The sequence below is a fragment of the Anser anser genome, assembly GCF_964211835.1.
Source record: "Anser anser genome assembly, chromosome: 2".
NCBI lineage: Eukaryota > Metazoa > Chordata > Aves > Anseriformes > Anatidae > Anser > Anser anser.
In genome coordinates, this window is record NC_139721.1 from 112,360,183 (window position 1) to 112,371,651 (window position 11,469).

General features: G+C 38.9%; 1 long non-coding RNA gene across 1 annotated transcript; it reads left to right on the plus strand.

The window, feature by feature from the left end:
* The first annotated feature begins 1,574 nt into the window (after window positions 1-1,574).
* Window positions 1,575-10,079, plus strand: LOC310895693. The gene is made up of 3 exons (XR_014580870.1): window positions 1,575-2,152; window positions 2,403-2,593; window positions 8,204-10,079. It is a non-coding gene; the product is annotated as an uncharacterized lncRNA (long non-coding RNA).
* Window positions 10,080-11,469: the final 1,390 nt, after the last annotated feature.

An 11,469-nucleotide genomic window follows, 5' to 3' on the forward strand; every position in this document is an offset into this window, starting at 1 on the left:
CTGAGGGGGGATCTTATCAATATTTATAAATACCTGAGGTGTGGGAGACAGGGGGATTTGGCCAACCTCTTTTCAGCGGTTTGTGGGACAGGACGAGGGGCAATGGCCACAAAATGGAGCACAGGAAGTTCCGCGCCAACATGCAAAAGGACTTCTTCATGGTGAGGGTGACGGAGCACTGGGACAGGCTGCCCAGGGAGGTTGTGGAGTCTCCTTCTCTGGAGATATTCAAGGCCCGTCTGGACGCCTACCTGGGCAACCTGCTCTAGGGAACTTGCTTTGGCAGGGGTGTCAGACCCGAAGATCTCTAGAGGTCCCTTCCAACCCCACAATTCACAATTCTGTGACTCTGTGATTCTAATATGCAGTGCCTAATGGCTTTTTATTAGTGTATGTGGAAAGAGTTCAGCTCAGCTCCTACAGGCATAGTCTAAAACAAAAAACAAACAAACAAAAAAAACCCACACTGCAAACACAATCTGCACTTCCTGGCAATATAGCCAGAAGCCACATAGAGGCAACAAATCTTACTTAAATATTTACTCCCCCATTTCAGTCGACTAAAATAACACACTGTTGAAAAATCATCAGTGTTTAGTATGGCTTGGGAAGGAAAGGAACATTGGTAACAGTGTTCTTGCAGAGTGGCAATACACCTCCTTCAAATATGCATGTTGTTCATAAAGGCTACTGACAGGCTGTGATGTCATAAATACATCCCTCTTCCTGAGGCAGGATCATCCAATTCAGTTTTAGGTTTAGCAATGTCCAAACTCATTACCCAGCTTCATCCCACCACCTGTCTCATGGATTCTTGCCCAACTAATTTCCTTTTGGAATCTCAGCTTTTCACTGCTCAGTGTGGATAAGTTGTCACTAGGAGGGGGATATTTCCATGGCTGGAAAGAAAATGGTAGTGAAGCTCCTGTTAAAATAAATCTTGCTGAAGCCAATGGTACTGGAAAATGAACGACTAATGTCTGACCTACTATGTTGGCCAAGATCCTGGTAAAAGAACTATGGGAATATGCAGAAAGCAATAACCTAGATGATAATTTCAATCAGGATTTTGGATTTGCAAAGAGTAATAAAACTCACCCTTCCCACAATCACTTTCAATCTGTTTACCACAATAGCTAAAGAAAGCCTTTTTTTTTCTTTTTTCTGGTGTTTTCTGGTGTTATTTGTAGCATAAGCATATATTTTAAAAGACCACCAGTTCCTGCTAAAATATTGATTTCTCAAAACTGTATAAATATAGAAATCCATCTCCCAGTTTACAAAAAAAATAACTACATCAACTTCCCAAGCTGCAAGAACATTTTCACAGTCTAATAACAGATGTGATGATTGCCAAGTCAAGATAGCTCAGTGTATTTGGAGACTAATGATTAACAAATGACAATATAAGCAACTAAATTCTCTATCTGTATCATAATTAATACACTTACCACTCCTTACAGAAAAATCCCATGTCCTGAAAATTATCTCCACCAGAAAATTTCGTGGAGCTTACTTCATTCTAAATTAAATCTATGTACAAATAAGATATAGATACAAAGCAGTATGTTTTTGCTGATGCACAACACTATGGAACTGATATATGCTCTGACATGTATACGTGTTTATAACTAGGAACATGCACACACACATATATACATGCATAAAAGCAACATTTAAAAATATCAGGTTGCAAAATTTGGTAAATGACAGGTTCAAATGAATTTTGAAAACGCCAGATGTAAGCTTTTCTGCCAGGTAGGCAAGTGAAGCACCAGATGATGATAACACTTCAGAAATTCTATTCTCTGGGAGGCAAATATATGTGTATATATATGTATCATTTTTATTTGAAAAAAAAAGAAAAAGGTTACATCTTGAATGAAAAATGCTGCATTTGCTTCCCCTAAGGGCTGTGGAGGGAAGCATGTTACAGAATCACTGACCCTTCCAACCAGCCTTTCCCTCTTCTGGCTCCCACCCATTCCTACACAGCTGGTAGAGTCTGTCCCTCCCACACACTCTCACTCCTGCTCTGTCATTGTCTTAGTAATGGTTTTCCCAATCCCTGCCTTCTCATCCCTGCTCCAGTCCTCTGCGACTTGGCCAGGACCCCCGTCTGCATCTCAGTCCCATGGTCCTTGCTCATCAGGTTGCTTTTCCTTCCTTTTCCCCTTCCTTTCCAGCACTATTTCCCAATCCCTTTCAGACCATATAATTTTCATTCCCAGCTCTACTCTTCTCCCTCTGAAACTTTATGGTGTTTTCTGCACTTTCCTTTCCCCACTTTGTCTCTGTGTACTTTTCCTACTTCATAGTCCAAGACTCTCTCAGATCTTCTGCATCTCCTGTCAGTTACTTGTCCCTTAGCTAATGGCTTCAGTTGCCATCTCTTGTCCCAGGAGACGTACATCCCACAGATCCAAATCCTAGATGTTCTTCCTTGCTGGACCTTTCCTTCACCCACTTCTGCTTCCCAGCTTCTGTCCACTCCAGTATCCAGCATTACAGTCACAAGAAGGATCCCAGCCACCCACAACTGCCCTTGGACTATAATTACTGTGGTTGGAAAATTCAGAAGATTTATTTTGCAGTAAGTATTCAGAAAAAGCTGTTTTGATTTTATTCACTGACAAAATTTATCTAATTTCCAATTTATATAATTTCTAAAGACATTGGGAGATGTAGGATGGCTTTACATGGAGGCGTGAAAAGGCAGATGAGCTCAAAACCTTGCTCCATACTATAATAATTGTTAAAGGAACAGTTGCTAATAGTCTCATGGGCAAAGCAGGCAACACAATAGGTTTTACCCTAGCCTTGTTCTGGGAAACGCCTGAACTTATTGTTTTTAGAACAATAATAATAACAAGAAGTGATAATAATAGCCTTTTGGAGCCACTGAACATAGAGAATTTCAGCCCACAAAGTGTAAATTTGACAAAGTTACAAAAAAAAAAAACAAAACTGTTTTGCCATGTGGAGTGTTTGGCTTACGAGCTTGGACAATGATTATTGTGTGTTTGTGAGTATGGTGGGTTTTTTTTTGCATTCCTTTTTCACACTTTGCTCGACTTGTTTTACCTCATGCTCCTTATTGTTACGTGTCACAGTACTATTGGCATGACAGTAGTATGATTAAAAGCTCTTCAGAATTCAATCTTGTTGCCAAGCTCACTGTAATTCAGCCTGTGGGACACTGTCCTGGCCCCTGCAGAATCGCTAAAAATATGCCACTGCTTCCTTATACAGTTTTTGTTCAGGGGCTCAAATACAGCAGGAACCAGACAGTTCACTGGCATTCAGGAACATGCTCTGAGGTACTGAGACTGAGGTCTCTTTTTTTTGTGTGATAATTAGCTTTGTACTGGTATTCTTCATGAGTCCCTCTTGGTACCTGGAGCTTTCTTTGGAGAATACATGCACTCATAGCCTGTAAAACTACAGATTATGTTTCCTTTGCTCTGCCAAGAAAAGCTAGTTACCCACTTCTCCACAAAGATAATAAAGTTGTAATTATAATGACTGATACAGAGAACTGTTCAGATCTGAAGTGAATCCTACAGATTTTTGATGGGAAGAGTCAATGAGAATTTTGTCTAGACATGCTGTTTGATTGAGATCAATGATCAGTTACAACTGAGGCTCAATTCTACCATCTCAGTTATAACTACCAGCAGTCAGACCTGGCAGCAATCATGCATTCCTTTGCAACAATATAACTGTATAATAAACTGTACTATAAAATAATGATATTTTGGATTACACAAGCAGCTGGACTACAATTCATAGCCGGAACTGAATAAAGTAATATGCATTTAATTTAGAGCAAATTTGGCATTTCAAAGTATACAAAGACCTTAGCTTTAGAGAAGTAGCAGACATCTTGTTCTAGTACCACTTCTTTTTCTCCTAAAGGAAGCATTTCCAGGGTGCTGAAGAGTCTGTCATAACAACTTTATCAAATGTTCCTAAGAGACTTTGCAGCCAAAGTCTTGGTGAAAAAGCAATGGGGCTGATACTTATTCACCACAGGTGAGACCTTCCTGCAGGCAATTCCTTATATTTTCCACATATCTATTTCTTCACAAACAAAGGCCAAATAATGTCCTGAAGCTCTCCTTGTAGACAGAATTGATTAGTTCTATGCTTGGCAGATGTGGCTACATGGATTGTTTTGCCTTTGCATTTTATTTTATATTTTTTGATACATGGAAATTTTAGGCATTAGAAATATTTTTGGCTAGGCTCAACTGAAATATTAATTATGTTAAGGAATTCATTAGTTCACTTTTAAAGTTATTTTTATTTTTCATCTGGGATGCTACAGGATAATGAACTTAATAAAGCATGGTTAAATACCGATAATTTTAGAAGGTCATTGTCAAGAAGCCAAATCGTTTAAATGATAAAGCCAGCTCCTCCTGGGAGACGTCTGCCTACATCAGTCATATGTAACAAGCACAGCAACAGGATCATTGTGGAAAAAGCAAAACCCAAATCCATTTACTCCTGCTTGGATTAAACATTTCTGGTGCAAAGTCAATGGAGCCAGCTACTCCTCCAACCACCTCAGTGCAGTGTCTTTGATAGGTGAGGAATGAAGCTATACCATGGGCACAGCTGCTTTGATGAGACCAAAGCAGCTGCAGCTTCAGAGCTGGGGGAACCACCAGGGAGCAGATCTGTCCCATAATTATGTAAGTCCTGGGAAGGATAGCAAAAGTGGCAAGAGTAAAATATCCTATAGACAGAGAGAGAGCAACACACTTTATAACATTGGCTAGGCATTGGCAAGAAGCCATGCTGTCATACCACACGGGAACTCTCACGGACAAGGTGGGATGACGATTCTGTGCCTATAGCCCTTTCTTCCTGGCAGCAGACACGTATCTGTTATATGCAGAGGAATTTTTAAAGCAGCAGTTGTAAATAGGATTAAATAGGTGTTCAACTCTGATGTACTTAGAAAGGACTTTGCAAGGTATAATAGTATAAAGTTAGCAGGGCAGCAGTGCTAAGGGATGGAAAGAAATAAGAAAAATACCATGCAGCTCTGTAGGTCGTCTTTGCACCTAAGTTTAAAAGAAATTATTTTGAAAGCCAGTGCCTGACAATGAAAATGAAATAAGAAATAAAAATTGCTTATTCTGTGTGATATTCATGGATATGCAACTAAAGACCCAGCATTTCCACTTTCTTGTAGAGCTTCAGATATTTCAACAGTGATGTAGATATACCATGTGCTTTCATCTGTGCTTTTCTATTGTATTTCAACTTCATTAGAAACTGAGTTATGCTCAAATCGTATTTAAAGCAATGGAAATATGTCTAGACAGGACTTGACTAAATGGATTTACTCAATGGGACTTTCAGATAGTGAAGCAGCACTTTCTGAGCTCCCACAAAGAAGCAGGAAGGGTATTTTTGTTGGGTATTTTCTATTTCAATAAGCACACAATAGTCAGAATATCTTTGCAAGTGAATACTAAGGTTGGTCAGAAAACATGTTTGTTTTGTTTTTTCCTCCCTCCTTGTGAAGGAAATTTTGATATGGAATTGAAATTTTTACTCTTGTCTACATATTTATATTCTTTGCCAGAAAAAAAAAATAATCTTTTTATTTTCAGACAATTGGATGAACTTTTGAAAACAGCTCTGAATTGTTTGATTGCCTGCTTGGATACTGTATAGCTTTTCAAAATATCTGAGCTAAGTTTGTAATGAACATGTGAGAATCTTGTTCTGTGTCACAGAAAACTTCCTGTCTTCTTCACCGATGTGAAAGGTTTAATATCTTTGTCAGGATAGAGGCTTTCAAGCTCTCTTTAACAATGATAATGATAGATACATATATATGAAATATGCACAGTGTGATTGAAAGAGTTGCATAAGTGTAAAAGTTTTGATAAAGTTATCAAGAAAAATTAGATTTTTGTACATGAAAAAAATCTGAGAAACTTTATATAAAGCACAGACACAGAGAGAAAATGATACAAATTGAAGAATAGATTTGGAGGAGAATGGATAGTCTTAGGAAGACTAACAACTTATTTGAAAAAGCAGAGCTTGTCTTTATTTTACCTACTTCTCTAAAGCAAAGTTCACAGGATAAGGTTTCCACTGAGTTTATCTGAAACTGTACCTTTGAAAGGATGTCAAGCACCGTGTACAGCACACTATACTTGAACATGGTAGAGTATGTTTCTGTCATGCATGTTCCATCCACATGCTGTGGATAGGGAAAAGCAAAGCCAGAGAAGACACTGCTGAAATACCCCTGGAAGTAAAAATGCTTTGGAGCTTTCTGCTGGCATTCCAGGAGGGATTTCTGTCCTACAAATGAGGGTTCAGAATTCTGGGTGATAGATTCTTCTGTCACTTTTTTGACCTCAGCAAGAAGCACAGGTCTACAGGCCTTAGCATACTTCATGCAGGCAGCTGTGTGATTGTTTCCATTATTAAAATACTGCTTCAGACCAAGTCTCCACACCTCCGATGAGTAATTCCACGGATTCATTTAGCATCTGCCCTTGACTTTCTTTCCCCCTGCTACTCCAAGTTGTACAAGTTGTGCTAAATCTTGTTAAATCCCTTCTCTCTTTGTTATCCTTAATTATATAGTTGTCAATCTCAAAGCACACAAAAGAGGGAAATTTGAAAACATTCTAGGATTTTTATTATACTGTTGAATGAACTGTTATTTTTCCTATTGCACAGGAGAGACAGCTTTAAATGAACTTTTCGCAGACAAAAAAAAGTGGGTGAGTCTTTAACAAGAAAGAAAAGAATTGGCAGGTGTATAATTATGTAGTATTTCAAGTCATTAAATAGAGCTCAGATGTATGTACATGACTAGAACCTATTTAATTCTGAGCAGATCTTTGATTACTGCTTCTACTTTTGTTACCTTCCTTCCTTACTGTCAGCCTTCATCCCCTCCCCAACCTGGTTAAAAATAACAACAATAAAATAATTCAAGACCCTTATTATGCTAACTTTATGGGAAGAATTGGAACATCACGGCTTTACTTTACAAGCTAATGCAGCACATACGCTGGGCTGAAAAAAAAAAAGGAACTGCTGCTTCAAGGTGTCCATCAGAAACTCTGAGGCCTCTGCCAGAACTATAACATCACCAAACACAGGCAAACAGAGCCTTTCTTTGAGCAGTTACCCACTGCTAACCGCATATCTCTGGACACTCGCACTGGAATTTAGCGCTCTGCCACATGACTGAGTTATAACTCAGTTATAGCAGCTTAACAAGCTTTGGCCTGTCAACAGACCTGACAAAATTGTCCAACCCATGCTGTTCATCTGCCATGTTGCAAGGTAAAATACATTAGCTCAAGTCATTGTGAAGTATGTATAGAGCCTATTACAAGAGCTCAGCTGACAAATGGTAACTGTTTATTCCATAGTAGCTTGAGACTTTTGCTCCAATTAATCAAGGGGAAAGCAACTGTCAGGTATGCAACAACAAAACACAGAGAGGAATTGCCTTCTGTTGCTGTTGATGAAGAAGGAGACAACTGAAGAAAAAAAAAAAAAAGAAAAAAAAAAAGAAAAAAAAAAAAGAAATCTCATTTAGCCTGTTCTGCTGAAATCAGAGCTGCGCAGTATCGGCTGACTTGGTGGGTTGGATACTATCATGAAGAACAGAGTCTGACACAGAAAGACCACATGGATAGGAATGAACACAGCAGAACCACAAAGCCAGTCATGCCATCAGATCAGCCTCACTGCTCAGTATGCAAAGACAAAACAACAAGTGGTACATAGCTTTGAAAAGTACAGGAAAGTACTGGGAAAGTAGAGGAAGACAGAGGGACACTAATGGAGCCCTAAGGCATCTGTTCTGGAGAAACCAGTAAAATGAAACGCTATTTCTAATATTTGTGTTAGTATTTCCAGCATCTAAGATCTAGCCCATTCAGATACAAAACACTAATAAGAACATATTTCCTAAGTCCAGATAGGAAAACCTCAACACTAACAGCTTTCATCCTTGTAGATGCAGGTTTTCATTGTATGAATGCTGTTGATATGAAGCACCTTAACATATAATACATTTATGTGTACTGTGCTTTAGACACCCTGGAGTTACAGCACTTCATGTTGTATTAACAAAATGTGTAGAAGGAACATGCAAATGAAAACCTTAACATGTAGTTGCGCTCTCTCTCTCTTTCTTTCTCAGCTGGAGGACATAATGGAAGATGTTGGCCAGTGTACCTGCAGCCCTTTCCCTCAGACTCACCTGCATGTGTGAAAGGAACTGAAGGTGTTCTCAAAGTTGATAAAAAGAAAAAGATCTCAAGAAAAGGAAAAGTTTGCAAAGTCCTCAAAAGTCCAGGCCCTTGTTTAGCAAGATATTTCATGTGATGATTTGGGTCTTCCTTAAGCAAATCTCTTTTCTATGTCTGCAACAGAATTTTAAACTGCATCGCAGCTTTCAGAAGGATAAACTGCTTTCTGACAGCTGCTAATTTCTTCCACAAGGAACCCCTTGAATGTCCATTCTTAAGATTTTGATTTGCTGCCATTAAAAAGTACTGAGCAACATGTGTCTGTTGTGGGATAGGTGGTCTGTTTAAAACCATTTCCAGTCTGTTTGTAAATAAAGCATAATTTTTGTGAAGGAGCTGTCATCCATAAATCTTGCACTGAGTCTTTCCAGATTATAAGAATATACTTCTGAGAAATTAAGGACAAAGATAACTTAGAAGAAATATATACAGCTCTACAAGTGACTCGGATGAGACAGAACCAGAGCCCAGAAGCAGGCAGCAGTGGTGGCAGGTTGTACTTTGCATCTCTGTCTCAAAAAGACCACAACTTCCCAATATTTATCCCACTTTTCCAGCTATTTTGGCGTTTTTCAAGCAGGGAATAACTGACATATTACTCTTCCTGACCCAAGTGCCTAACCTGAATATTGGCCCTGGTGTTTTTCCAGTTATAAGTTGATAATAGCAACTTACCCACTGCTTTCTGTTTGCAAGGCTATCTTCAGTCACTGTTTTCTGGAACTATGGATTCTCAACTTACCTCTGTAAGGCTCTTTCAAGCTTGGCACAAAGCCTATCCTCCAGGAGTCCCCAGGCACTCCCCCAAACACTGCTACTTAAACAACATTAAATCTCCTTTCTCCCTTTCCAGGAGGCTGTAGTCTCTATACTAGCAGTTGCATTCATCCACAGTACATCCCTTCTCAAATGACATCCAGACAAACTTGGAACATGATCCTGAGCCATTCTGTATGTGCCTTTGCTATGTCAGAATTAAGAGCCTCACTGTCTCTTACAGCTCACTCAAATCCTGTGATGAGACAAACAAACCAGTTAACCAAGTGTGTCACCAGGTACTTTTGTACAGCTGCTTAGAGTTTCACAGGATCATTCACAAAGTGTATATAAACAAAGAGTTTAGATGAGGTCTACTTGATCCCACCTGGGTATTTTTGTGAGGCACTATTTTTTGCATTTAGTTTTTATTTCAGCTGGCAGCTTTCAAGCCAGAAACTGCTCTAGGGTCCTTGCTCTGCTCAGCTGCCTGAATTAATATAGACATATGTATAAGTATATAGATAGATAGTATAGAGTACTACAGTGTGTATATACATACAGCGTATATACATACTACGTGCATATATCGTGTTTCCTTACAATTTACTTGTAACAGACACTTTTTTTTTTTTTTGTGGTAAGAAAGGGGAATATCTGAGTATTTAACCACATGTGTGCTGCCCGCTTCACCCAGTTATTGCTAATAATCTCTCCGTACATAATGACATATTACCTGGAAAAAACATAGCAAACAGACTTGGGAAAAGAACAGTGAGTAGCCCACTCATCTATATGGGAAATAAAAGCTACGCCTACAAAATCATAATGAGTGTATGGATGCATTGTCAAAAGACAGGAAAAAAAATACATCAGATTTATGCAGTTCTACATCATCCTTGTGGAAAATACTGAACTAATTGAGCATGAGCTTCTAAAAATAAAATTGAGCAAATCCCACCAGTATTATTACAGACAGACTCCAACTTCTGCAAAGAAACTGCTGGCTTCTTAGTCCCCCATATTTCATCATCTTTCTTCCAGCTTGCACTGATGCCTCCTGTACCATAGCACAGCTGCCAGTTGTCTCAATGTATGCAAATGAAACAATGTACTCAAGCTTACAGTATTCTTCACAGGGGGCTGCTGTTTGGCTGAGAATGGCCGTGTCCCTTGACCGCTATTGGCACAGTGGTCAGAAAGCTTTGCAAATTTGCCAACAGCCATATCTAGTAATTTTCATTCAGATAACACCCCAAGCTACCAAAACCATACTTGTACCTGAAACCTGCCTGATGTCTTATTTCACATTTGCAATGCAGATGGGGCTACAATATTGGAAACTCATCTTGCTTAAGGTAACGTTATTATTTAGCTGTAGTTTGCCATGGAAATAAAGAGGCTTATTCTTATATTACCTGCAGAGGTAGAACTAAGGCACAAATATTTGACATGACCAAGCAAGGACCAACATGTAGACATGACATGACATGACAAAGCTGAATGTAGAATGAAGGTACTTGTACTTTATATACTAAGCCATGCTATCTAAGGAAGTTAAACTTTCTACTTTCTCTCTAAACCTTTTCCCACTTCTTGTTGATTCCACAGAGGAATATGGCATAAGTACGTGTTGACTATACTTTACTTATTCTCACTAATTCCTATCATAGCTCTGCCAAAATAGTTTCATTTGTGTGAAAACCAGGCAAAGTAGCAGAGAAACTTTTGGGAAAACTTAAATAGTCTTACTGCCCACATTAGAAAGTCATCTTCAGTTTATAGATTTACTCATGCCCTTCTGAAAAATGGATTTGTTTGCTTATACGGAACACATTAGGCTGAATATTAATAGACTTACAACATTAGGCATGCAAAAAATAGCTTCAAAATTAGATTTACCAATAAATACTTGGAGAACAAGAAGAGGGTTTAGGTGATACGCTGTCCTGGTAGACATCAGTCACATTTCTATCCACAGATGAAGGGCAATGAAAGTCTCTATCAAATGCATTGATTTGAATGGGCTTTGTTAAAGTTACCATCTATAATGATATTCAAAAAGAGCCTTTAAACAATCTCTTCTGAAATTCTGTGGCACAGCTGGAGAAGGAACAGCTCTAGAACCCTTTTGCCCCTCTTGAGATCTCTCCTCATGTGATAGGCCAAACCTAGGAACATTGGAAGCCATGACCAATTAGTTTCACCTTAATACACCTTGAAAAAGAAAAGACAAAGCAACAGTGTAGTGTTTGCTTTCAAGTGCTGCTTTCCACATTCTCCAGACTGTTTTACCACTGCCTTCGGAATGACAAGTTTCAACTTCAGGGCCATAAACAAGTTATTTGGTATGTTACTGTGCTCATTAAGTAGGCCGTGTGCTGCCGCTTTTGCACAGGTC